Source organism: Nicotiana tomentosiformis, chromosome 9 (assembly GCF_000390325.3).
Source record: "Nicotiana tomentosiformis chromosome 9, ASM39032v3, whole genome shotgun sequence".
In the NCBI taxonomy this organism is placed as follows: domain Eukaryota; kingdom Viridiplantae; phylum Streptophyta; class Magnoliopsida; order Solanales; family Solanaceae; genus Nicotiana; species Nicotiana tomentosiformis.
Genome location: NC_090820.1, coordinates 96,292,028 through 96,302,320, shown reverse-complemented (window position 1 = coordinate 96,302,320; position 10,293 = coordinate 96,292,028).

Here is a 10,293-nt window from a genome sequence, read left to right as displayed (position 1 = left end):
TATAGACTGGAATTTCCTATTTTGAATTTGTATGCTAGGCGTTAACAGACATATGTATATCTTGACTCATGTAATGTAGTCTGCTTTGGGATTTAATGGTAGGCGTTAACATACATGTATGTCTGGACTCATATGTAGTCTGCTTTGGGATGTAATCTAGCCTACAATGTGTTCTACTTTTTTCACTCTACAACACATAACACACTACATCATTCTTATGTAGGCGTTAGCAGACATGTTTGTCGGGACTCAATGTGTAGTTTCCTATTATGAATTTGTATGCTAGGCGGTCAACAAATAATTAATGCACGCAATATAGATTTAATTAGGCCGATAAACCGCCTGATAAGAGCTAAATCGATACCAATCCACCCGATATCTTATCGGGTGGCTAGCAGATTAAATATATTTAAAAGCCTCTAACCGTTAAGCCAAACCGTTAAGAGTAATTAACCGCCCAATTCGCCCGATAAGTAGCCCTAGATAGAGGAGGAAAGAGATAATACTCTGTTATTCCTTATTTAAGAAAGTGAGAGTACAAGTCTATATATATATAATCTATATGGACTAAAATAGAATTAATAATATTTTAATATCCTAACTAACTTCTAACTAATTTATTAATACTAACAGATACATAGCTAATGACTAAACTTGCAACGACACGACCCGGCCGGTCGTTTCGAGAGTTATAGCCCCGTTTCCACCATTTTTATTTCTTTATGTGTTATTTAGCCGTATTGTGTTGTATCGGGTTGGTTGGTTCGGGTCTGGAGTGGTTTCGGAGTGGAATGAGACACATAGTCTCTTACTTAGAACCTTAAGTTGAAAAAGTCAGCCGAATGTTGACCTATGTGTAAACGATCTCGGAATTTAATTCTGATGGTTCTATTAGCTCCGTTAGGTGATTTTAGACTTAGGAGTGCGTCCGTAATGTGATTTGGAGGTTCGTGGTAGAATTAGGCTTGAATTGGCCAAATTGAAAATTTGATAATTTTCGGTCGGCAGTGGAAAATTTGATATCGGGGTCGGAATGAAATTCTGGAAGTTGGAGTAGGTTCGTAGTGTCATTTGTGACGTATGTGCAAAATTTGAGGTCATTCGTACGTGGTTTGGTTAGTTTCGTCATCAGTTGTCGAGTTTGGAAATTTAGAAGCTCTTAGGCTTGAATCCGAGGGTAATTTGGTGTTTGGATGTTGTTTTGAGTGATTCGAAGATTCGACTAAGTTTGTATGTTGATATACAACTTGTTGGTATTTTTGGTTGAGGTCCCGAGAGCCTCGGGGTGATTTCGGGTGATTAACGGAACAAGTATGGAAATTGGAGGATTGCTGAAGTTGGAACTCAGCTGTCATAATCGCACATGCGGATGTCTCATCGCAGGTGTGAGCCTGCAAAAGTGAGGGGGATGTCGCAGATGCGAGGTTGGAGGAGCTGGCAGAAGGTGCAGGTGCTATGAAGTTCCCGCACCTGTGAGGCCGCAGAAGCGCACAAGAGGTAGCAGGTGCGGACAATGTCAAGGGAGGCTTGGTCCGCAGGTGCGTAGGATAGGTCGCAACTCCGAGTTCGCAGATGCGGATAGGTGACGCAGAAGCGGAAGTGAGGAAGTCAGGCAGTGGCCGCATGTGCGAGGTATTTTCTGCACCTGTGTGGTCGCAGATGTGGAAATGGAGCGCAGGTGTGGAGTATGGGCTTTTAAGTGACTTACGCAGGTGCGGTTGTTTGGACCGCAGGTGCGGTGGCGCAGAAGCGAGAAATTGTCCGCATATGAGAAAAATCTGGGCAGAAGCTATAAATAAAACCCTCCGCAAATTTAATTCATTTCCACTATTTTTAAGTCGGCTTTTGGAGCTTTTGGAGTGATTTTGAAAGGTGATTCAAGGGATATCAGTGAGGTAAGTTGCTTGAGCCCTAATACTCGTATGTATGGTGATTTTTCGTTGTTTAATTACATAATTAGTGAAAATGAGGGGTTCAGGCTTGGGATTTTGGAGAGTTTAAGTTAAGGATTTGAGGGACCAAATGATGTCGATTTTTGATAAATTTCATATGTATGGACTCGTGAGTGGATGAGCTTCCTAGTTTTGTAAATTTTATCGGATTTTGAGATGTGGGACCGGGGCCAGATTGAGCCAATTTAGGGTTTTGGGCTAATTTGATAGTTTTTCTTGTGGAATTCATTCCATTAGCGTATATTGATGGTATTGTACTGATTGTGAATAGATTCGGAGTATTTGGAGGCCGAGTCGAGAGGCAAGAGCATTGCGAGATAGAGATTTGACCGGTTTGTGGTAAGTAATGATTGTAAATCTAGTCCCGAGGGTATGAAACACCGAATTTTTGTATCACTCTACTATTTTGAGGTGACGCACATGCTAGGTGACGGGCGTGTAGGCGTGCACTGTTGGGGATTGTGACTTGGTCCATCCCGTAACAACTGTAAAGTTGCATATTTTGTTGAAATTATATGATACTTATATGTTTTAGAAAAAGTTTCTGTAAATTGGGTTGAATGCCATGTTTGGGCCTTGTGCTAGTGCTGTTTGGACCCTTACGGGCCTTTTCTTACTATCCTCTCACTGTTTTCGATTGAAAAATCTATACTCAGTCATAGTTATAATTGTTAATTGCATAACTCAGTTTTATGACTTTATTTTGATGAATATAAATGTTGTTTTGGGCCGAATGTCCTGTTTTTACTGAAATGCTCGAGTGGATTGAGAGGTTTATGACTGAGTGAGGCCGAGGGCTTGATTTGTGAGGATATTTATGGTATCGGGATGCACGCCGCAGCGAGTTTGATATAGGCCGAGGGCCTGAGTGATTTATGCCATGATTTGGCTTGATATAGTGCTTGGGCTGAAGGAGCCCCTCCAGAGTCTGTACACACCCCCATTGAGCGCAGGTACCTTCTGAGTGCGAGTGTCGAGTGTCAAGTGCTGAGTAACTGTGAGGCATGAGTGATTGTGAGGTATGCCCGAGTGGCAAGAATGATTGTGAGGTATGCCCGAGTGGCAAGAATGATTGTGAGGTATGCCCGAGTGGCACGAGTGACTGTGAGGTTTGCCCGATGGGCTATATATGAGTGATGCTTTGCCTGAGGGGCTATTTATGATTTCATCATTTTTGCTCATATGTGCATTTTTCCTCTGTTTGAAAACTGTTGAAAAATATCTTTAAATGATTTTTACTGGAACTCGATTTAAACGAGAGGGTTTGATTCAAATCCTAATTTTTAAAGCATGTGGTATTTTACTGAGATTTCATGATATGAACGTTATATGCTTTATTGCTCGTCACTATTGCTCAATCTTTATTTATTGTTGTTACTTACTGAGATGGCATACTTACGTTACTCCCTTCACCTTGTGTGCAGATCCAGGTGTAGCTGGACACGGCAGCCATTATTGATTATTCTGGTTGCAGATCTTTTTCGGGGATAGCAAGGTAGCTTCCTGGAGATCGCAGCCCTGCTCTTCTCCCTCTTATCTTCCTTTAGTTGTATTTAGCTATTTTCCAGGCTGAGTTAGCCTTGATATTGTTAGACAGATTGAACTAGATGCTCATGACTAGTGACACTCCGATGTCGGGTTTTTCTTTTCTGCACTTTTGTTTGATTTGAACTCCTTTACGAAGGTTTTATGTTAAATAGCCTTGAAAATTTATCTTTGAAATGAAAATATCAGTTGGTTTTTTAATGAGTCGGCTTGCCTAGTACCACGATAGGCACCATCACGCCAGGTTAGGTATTTGGGTCATGACAGATTGGTATCAGAGCCTAGGTTACACAGTTCTCACGAGTCATGAACGGGTTTAGTACAGTCTTGCGGATCGGTATGGAGACGTCTGTACTTATCTTCGAGAGGAAGCAAAACCTTTAGGAAGATTCCACATTCTTGTATACTTGTCGTGCGAATCTGTTGATTCTATTAACTAAACATCTATTGTTTCATTCTCTCACAGATGGTCAGGACTCGTACTACCCATTAGGAGGTCCAACCACCAGTACCACCAGCCAGGGCTGCGAGATGCCGAGGCCGTGGTAGGGGCAGAGGTGAAGCCCGTACAACAGCTGGGGCAGTACCCACAGATCCAGTTGTTGATGTACCAGCCCAGGCACCACCTGTCACTATTGTGATCCTAGGCCTTCAGGAGGCCCTAACTTAGATTCTGACAGCATGTACCGTCCTTGCTCAGGCGGTCTCTATCTCTACGGCCGCAACCACTTCTCAGTTCGGGGGAGGCACTCAGACTCCCGTTGCCCGCACACCCGAGCAGGTTGTTCAGGGACTTCATACATCGGGGGCACCACTAGCCCAGCCGGTTACAACTACATAGGATTATGTGGATTCTGCTATGCCTGAGGATGATTAGCGTAGGTTGGAGAGGTTTGGGAGACACCATCCACCACCTTTCAGTGGCACAGAGAGAGAGGATGCCCAGGATTTCTTGGACAGATGTCAGAGGATACTCTGTATTGTTGGTATTCTGGAGACTTGTGGGGTCTCATTCACTACCTTTCAGTTTTCTAGGGCTTCACTCAGATGGTAGGAGACTTACGAGAGGCGTAGGCCTGTTGGCGCAACACCCCTTACTTGGCAGCAGTTTTCCGTGGTCTTTTTGGAGAAGTTCGTGCCTCGATCCTGCAGAGAGGAGCTGCGTAGACAGTTTGAGCTGCTTCGCCAAGATGATAAGTCTGTGACGCAGTATGAGATGCGGTTCTCCGAGTTGGACCGTCATGCGATATGGTTAGTTCCCACGGATAGGGAGAGGATCACGAGGTTTATTGATGGTATCACTTTTCAGATACAGTTGCTTATGGCCAGAGAGAGTGTCTGGTGCTACCTTTAATGAGGTTGTCGACATTTCTCGATAGATTGAGATGGTTCGCGGTTAGGAGAGGGTCGAGAGGGAGGTTAAGAGGCATCGTGGACAGGGTGGATTCAGTGGTGCTCCTTTTGGGGGTCAGTTTCAGCACGATAGAGGTCGTTATTTCTGACAGGCTCAGTCAGCTCGGCCATTTCAACGTGATGCATCATCTGGCCATGGTTCTCACGGTTCTCATCAGGTCCACTCATCACTTAGTACCCTTCTAGCTCAGAGTTCATCCCGTGCTCCACCAGTTCAGGGCTCCTCTATGCCAGGTTCTTCTACTGGTTATCCTGGTGCTCGGGGCTCCCTACAGTTCTCGCAACCAGCACCAGGGAGTTGTTTTGAGTGTGGGGAGTTTGGGCATATGTGGAGGTAGTGTCCTAGTCGTCATGGAGGTTTATCTCATGTAACTACCCGGCCGATCGTTTTGAGAATTTGAGCCCCGATCCCCTAATATCTGCTTTCCCCATATTGGTTTCTACATTTGGGATTTGCTGGAGTGTTTGGTTATGGAATTCTGGGAGTTTTGGGACACTTAGTCCCTAGTTGTGAGTTTAAGCATTAATGTTTGGATCGTACTCGGAACTGTGTGAAGACAAATTCGGAATGGAATTACGTTAGCTCCGTTGAGTGATTTTGGGATTAGGAGCGCGTCCGGAATGTACTTTGTAGGTTTGTAGTAGATTTAGGCTTGAATTGGCGAAAGCAAGTTTTTTGGCGATTTTGGCCGATAGTGGAAATTTTGATATCGAGCTCGGAATGGAATTCCGAAAGTGGCAGTAAGTTCGTAATGTCATTTGTGACCTCTGTGTACAATTTGAAGTCATTCAGACTAGATTTGATGTGGTTCGGCGTCGTTTGTAGAATTTGGAAAATTTTAAATTCTTAGGCTTGAATCCGTGCTTAATTCATGATTTTGGTATTGTTCGACATGGTTTGAAGGCTCGACTATGTTCGTATGGTATTTTAGGATTGGTTGGTATGTTTGGTTGAGGTCCGGGGGGCCTCGGGTGTGTTTCAGATTCTTAACGGAATGGACTTAGACTTGGACTTAGAGGAATTTTTGGAGTTGCTGGTTCTGGTGTTTTTGCACCTGCGGTGGGGAGTCCGCAGGTGCGGCCTCGCAGAAGCAAGGCTTGGATCGCAGGTGCGCTTTTAGGATGGGGAGTCAGTGGTCGCAGATGTGACGAGTGAGTCACTGGAACGGAGCCGCATCTGTGGAAAGGCAGTCGCAGATGCGGAGGTGAAAAGGACCCAAGGCTGCGCAGACGCGGACGATTGAGCGCAGAAGTGCATCCGCAGATGCGGATTCAAGCGCGCAGGTGTGGATCCAGCCTGGATAAGTGACCTTCGCACCTGCAATGATCTTTCTGCAGGTGCAGGACCACAGATACGGCTCCATGAGCGCAGGTGCGGAAATCGCTGGGTTGAAGAGGCAACTTCGAGGGTTCATCCCTCATTCTTCACCAATTCGATTTAGAGCTCGGTGGGAGACGATTTCTCTGAGGGATTTTGAAAGAGAACTATTGGGTAACTAATTCTAACTATATTTTGATCAAAATACATTAATCTATTATTATTTTCCTCGTCTAATTAAGGAAATTGAGGGTAGAAGTTTGGAAATGGGGGAAAAGGATCCCCAATTGAAAATCTGAGATTTGAATGGGAATTTGATGTCGTATTTGTAATTTTTACCCGAATCCAAGACGTGGGCCCGGGGAGACGTTTTGGGTGTTTTTCCTAATTTCACGCTTTAGCTTCGAATTAATTAGTTAAATTAGTTACTTGTAGTTATATTTATATTATGCGGTTGAGGTAAGTGGCCTAACCTTGTGTTGGGGACTTTCCTTTAAGATGTTTGATATTAATTGATGTGTGGGCGTCGTGTATGTGAGATGACGAGTACGTACACGTGATATTATTGCAAAAATCCTATTTTTCCCTTCTAAATCATAAACTGTTTTTCCTTATTAAATTGCACCAACACGTTTAATTGTTAAACTTAGAATAGAGACGCATGCTTACGTGTTTTAACTGCCTATTTGACATTCTGTGTGCCATGCTTAGTTAAGTCCCAATTTTACTTATATGTGTTCAGTATAAACGTTTTTACTCGATGCCATACCTGCCATTTCATCTTGCGTTGCATATTTACATTGGGACTACAGACGTATTCCGGGAGATCTCCCTGTACTGCATATTTACTTTGGGACTACAGACGTATTCCGGGAGATCCCCCAGCACTGCATATTTACTTTGGGACTACAGACGTATTCCGGGAGATCCCCCAGCACTGCATATTTATTTTGGTACTACGGACGTATTCCGGGACATCCCCTTTTGTACTACATATTCATTTGGAACTACGGGACGCTATCCCGGGAGATTCCCTACTATGTTTACCTTGTTCTGAGTCGAGGACTCCCTTAACTGTTAAATTTTTGAGAATTTCTTTAACTGTGTTACCGTAAATTTTACTTATATCTTTTACTGTTTAATTTATTATATTTACTCCGGTAGGGCCTTGACCTAACCTCGTCACTACTCGACCGAGGTTAGGCTTGACACTTACTGGGTACCATTGTGGTGTACTCATGCCCTTTCCTACACATGTTTTCGTGTGCAGATCCAGGTGCGAGCTATCAACCTCGTGGTTAATGCGTGTTGCTGATTTTAGGAGACTTCAAGGTACTACTGCTTGCGTCCGCAGATCTTTAGAGTCCCCTTCTACTCCCTCTCCTAGAGACTTTCTTTATTATCTTCATACTTTTGTATAAAGCTACATAGATTATAGCAGCTTGTGATTTAGTGACATTCCGGGTCTTAGGAATTTTTTTTTTGTATATGCCGAGTGATACTACGCTTGGTTATTCACAATATGTTATATATCTTTAAAATGATGTGTTTTCTTTATAGTTTTTGATATATTAGGCGTACCTAGTTGTAAATACTAGGTGCCTGCACGACACCTTGCAGAGGGATAATTTGGGTAGTGACAAGTTGGTATCAGAGCATTAGATTTTTAGGAGTCGCGAGTCACAAGCCGATTTATTAGAGTCTCGTGGATCGGTGCGGAGACGTCCGTACTTATCTTCGGGAGGCTATGTAACTGTTAAGAACAATCATATTTCTTTGATTTCCTTGTCGTCCGAGTTATTGACGCCAAGAAATTCTAAGATTCTATTCTATTCTTTCTCACAGATGGTGAGGACCTGTACTGGGAGGACCGGCGATCAAGCACCCGAGCCCCCTGTCAGAGCCGCCAGAGGCCGGGGTCGGGGTAGAGGACGGCCACGCGGTGCAGCCCAAGCACATGCGAGAGCTGCATCAGAGGAGCCCCCAGCAGCTCTAGCTGGAGGGCCAGCACCAGAGATCCCTATTGCTACTCTAGCCCTCCAGGAGACTTTAGCTCTGTTCATGAGCATGTTCAACACTCTGGCTCAGGATGGACTATTTCCGATAGCTCCCGCTACATCTCAGGCTGGGGTAGGGGCACAGACTCCCGCAGCCCGCATTCCTGAGCAAAGGGTCCAGGTTGATCAGGCCCCAGAGTATATTCCTATGCCCCTAGTGGCTCTGGTTCAGCATGAGATCAGGGTAGCTTCTTCTGAGGCAGATCAGCTCAGACTTGAGAGGTACAAGAAGTACCACCCACATACTTTCAGCGGACTAGCTTCAGATGATGCTCTGGGTTTTCTTTAGGAGTGTCATTGTATTCTCTGCACTATGGGCATTGTGGAGATGAGTGGGGTTTCTTTCACCGCTTTCCAGCTAAGGGGAGTAGCATATCAGTGGTGGCGTGCCTATGAGCTGAGTAGTCCAGACGAGGCAGCCTCACTCACTTGGACTCAGCTTTTAGAGATGTTCTTGCGTGAGTATGTTCCTCAGAGCCTCAAGGATGCTTGGCGCAAAGAGTGTAAGCAGCTATGTCTTGGTGCTATGACTGTGTCGGAGTATGCAGTCCGTTTCAATGAGTTAGCTCACCATGCACCGGCTCTGGTTGCTATAGTCAGAGAGAGCGTTTGTCGCTTTATTAAGGGACTCCACCCCATTATTCGGACCAGTATGGCCAGGGAGTTGGAGATGGACATCACTTATCAGCAGGCAGTGAGCATTGCCAGGAAGGTGGAGGGCATGTTTGCTCGGGATAGAGAGGAGAGAGTGGTCTAGAGGTCTCGAGAGACTGGTCATTATTTAGGAGCTGGTGCACCAGCAACACGCTATGGTAGGGGTTTTGGGATTCACCCTGTTCATTCAGCTCTTCCAGCAGCCAGTGGTGTTCCAGCTCCTCCTAGACCTCACGAGCCCTATTATGCACCGCCAGTATCCAATATGCCTCCTACTCGAGGTTCTATTACCGGCCAGTCCAACAGGCCAGGTCTGAGTCAGTCTCAACCGCTGCGTCCTCCGGGAGGTTGGTGTGAGTGTGGTGACACTCATCACCTGGTTAGAGATTGCCCAGAGCCAGGAGGGGTGCACCTCCACAGACTTATCAGCCTCCACATGCTCCACCGGGTCCTCTGACCATTCTTCCAGCACCAGCTGCCACCCCACCTCCTCAGCCAGCTCAAGGTGGAGGTCGGGGAGGTCGAGGTCGCCTTAGAAGGGGAGGCCAGGCCAAGTACTATGCCCTTCCATCCCGTTCAGAGGCCGTTGCTTCAGATTCAGTCATCACAGGTATCGTCCATGTCTGTCATAGGGATGCATCAATATTATTTGACCCAGGCCCTATGTATTCATATGTGTCTTCTTAATTTGCTCCATATTTGGGGATATCTCGGGATTCTTTGAGTTCCCCTGCTTATGTATCTACTCATGTTGGAGATTCTCTCATTGTGGACTGCGTATATCGGTCGTGTTTGATTGCCCTTAGTGGTTTTGAGACCAGAGCCAATTTGTTATTACCAAGTATGGTAGATTTCGATGTTATCTTGGGCATGGACTGGTTGCCACCTCATTATTCTATTCTTGATTATCACGCTAAGACCGTGACGCTGGCTATGCCAAACTTGCCGAGATTATAGTGGAGAGGTACCTTAGAGTATACTCCCCTTAGGGTCATTTCATTTCTTAAGGCTTAGTGAATGGTTGAGAAGGAGTGTGATGCGTATTTGGCCTATGTGAGAGATGTAGGTATTGATACCCCTACAGTTGAGTTAGTTCTAGTAGTGAGGGACTTTCCAAATGTGTTTCCAGCTGATCTTCGGGGCATGCCGCCCGACAAAGATATTGATTTCGGCATTGATTTGTTGCTGGGCACTCAGCCCATATCTATTCCTCCTTACCGTATGACTCTTCCTGTGTTGAAGGAGCAGTTGTAGGAGTTTCTTGATAAGGGTTTCATCAGGCCTAGTGTATCACCTTGGGGTGATCCGGTCTTATTTGTGAAGAAGAAGGGTGGTTCTATGCGTGTGTGTATTG